Source organism: Triticum dicoccoides, chromosome 6B, assembly GCF_002162155.2.
Source record: "Triticum dicoccoides isolate Atlit2015 ecotype Zavitan chromosome 6B, WEW_v2.0, whole genome shotgun sequence".
Lineage (NCBI taxonomy): Eukaryota > Viridiplantae > Streptophyta > Magnoliopsida > Poales > Poaceae > Triticum > Triticum dicoccoides.
In genome coordinates, this window is record NC_041391.1 from 399,735,406 (window position 1) to 399,738,189 (window position 2,784).

A 2,784-nucleotide genomic window follows, 5' to 3' on the forward strand; every position below is an offset into this window, starting at 1 on the left:
TGAATTTAAAGAATGCTTGTGTTGAAGTTAGCATGTCCCATAGCATGCACATATGGTTAAAGTTGTGTAACAAATTTGAAACATGAAGTGTACCTGGCTTGTGCATCCTTATGAGTGGCGGTCGGGGACGAGCGATGGTCTTTTCCTACCAATCTATCCCCCTAGGAGCATGCGCGTAGTACTTGATTTTTAATGACTTCTAAATTTTTGCAATAAGTATATGAGTTCTTTTGACTAATGTTGAGTCCATGGATTATACGCACTTTTATCTTTCCGCCATTGCTAGCCTCTTCGGAACCGTGCATTGCTCTTTCTCACCTTGAGAGTTGGTGCAAACTTCGCCGGTGCATCCAAACCCCGTGATACGATACGCTCTATCACACATAAACCTCCTTATATCTTCCTCAAAACAGCCACCATACCTACCTATTATGGCATTTCCATAGCCATCCCGAGATATATTTCCATGCAACTTTCCACCGTTCCGTTTAGCATCATCATGACATACTTTACTTTTGTCATATTGCCATTGCATGATCATGTAGTTGACATCGTATTTGTGGCAAAGCCACCATGCATTAATTTTCATACATGTCACTCTTGATTCATTGCACCATCCCGGTACACCGCCGGAGGCATTCATATAGATTCATATCTTGTTCTAGTTTCGAGTTGTAATTCATATGTTGTAATCAATTGAAGTGTGATGATCATCATTATTAGAGCATTGCCCAAAGAAAAAAAGAAAAAAAAAGAAAAAAGGCCAAAAAAGGCCCAAAAAAAAGAAAAAGAAAGAAAAAGAAAAAAAGGAAATAAATAAAAAGGGCAATGTTACTATATCTTTTTCCACACTTGTGCTTCAAAGTAGCACTTTGTTCTTCATGTAGTGTGTCTCATATATTGTGCTTCAAAGTAGCACCATGTTTTTCATATAGTGAGTCTCATAAGTTGTCTTTTTCATACTAGTGGAAATTTTTCATTATAGAACTTGGCTTGTATATTCCTACGATGGGCTTCCTCAAATGCCCTAGGTCTTCGTGAGCAAGAAAGTTGGATGCACACCCACTAGTTTTCTTTTGTTGAGCATTCATTTATAGCTCTAGTGCATCCGTTGCATGGCAATCCCTACTCCTCCTGTTGACATCAATTGATGGGCATCTCCATAGCCCGTTGATTATCCTCGTCAATGTGAGACTTTCTCTTTTTTGTCTTCTCCACACAATCCCCATCATCATATTCTATTCCACCCATAGTGCTATATCCATGGCTCACGCTCATGTATTGCGTGAAGGTTGAAAAAGTTTGAGATTATTTAAGTATGAAACAATTGCTTGGCTTGTCATCGGAGGTATAGAAGTTGGGAACATCTTTGTGTGACGAAAATGAAGCATAGCCTAACTATATGATTTTGTAGGGATGAACTTTCTTTTGCCATGTTATTTTGAGAAGACATGATTACTTTGATTAGTATGCTTGAAGTGTTACTATTTCTTTTATCAATATGAACTTTTATTTTGAATCATTTGGCATTCATGCCACAATAAAGAAAATTACATTATGAATTATGCTAGGTAGCATTCCACATCAAAAATTCTATTTTTATTATTTACCTACTCGAGGACGAGCAGGAATTAAGCTTGGGGATGCTTGATACGTCTCCAACGTATCTATAATTTTTGATTTTTCCATGCTATTATATTACCCCTTTTGGATGTTTATGGGCTTTATTTTACACATTTATATCATTTTTGGGACTAACCTACTAACCGGAGGCCCAGCCCGCATTGCTGTTTTTTTGCCTATTTCAGTATTTCGAAGAAAAGGAATATCAAACGGAGTCCAAACGGAATGAAACCTTCGGGAGCGTGATTTTTGGAACGAACGTGATCCAGAGGACTTGGAGTGAAAGTCAAGAAGCAGCCAAAGCTTCCACGAGATAGGAGGGCGCCCCCCCCCTATAGGGCGCGCCCCCCTGTCTCGTGGGCCCCTCGGGCGTGCACCGACGTACTTCTTCCTCCTATATAAGCCTACGTACCCCGAAAACATTCAGGGAGCACCGAACCACAATTTCCACCATCGTAATCATCTGTATCCGCGAGATCTCATCTTGGAGCCTTCGCCGGCACTCTCCCGGAGGGACAATCGACCACGGAGGGCTTCTACATCAACATCCTTGCCCCTCCGATGAGTTGTGAGTAGTTTACCACAGACCTACGGGTCCATAGTTATTAGCTACATGGCTTCTTCTCTCTTTTTGGATCTCAATACAATGTTCCCCCCCTCTCTTGTGGAGATCTATTCGATGTAAACTCTATTTGCATGTCCATTACCAAAGCTTGCAAATGTAAGTGTTGCAACCCAATTGCAACTACACTGGCCAGCAACCCAATGACTGTTGCAACCCTGACTGCAACTGTAGTGACCCCAAACGTGATTGCAACTGGCAGTGATTTTCGTTTTCCTTTTATTGTAGAAAAATAATTAACTTTTTAAAAAAGGTGAACATTTTTAAAACTTGTGGCAAAGTTAGGGGTTATGGGCCAGTTGCATGTCCACCACTAGACTTGCAACTGCAAGTGCTGTAACCCGCAGCAACTATATGTCCCTTAACACGACTACAACTGGGCCGGTACGAGGTCGTCAACCAATTGTACTTGTCCACCACTAGGCTTGCAACAACAAGTGTTCTTACCCAATTGCAACTTCATGGCCCCCAACGCGACTCCTACTTGTGGCGAAAGGGGAAGGTGCGTTACCGTCCAGTTGCATGTCCGGAACTAGACT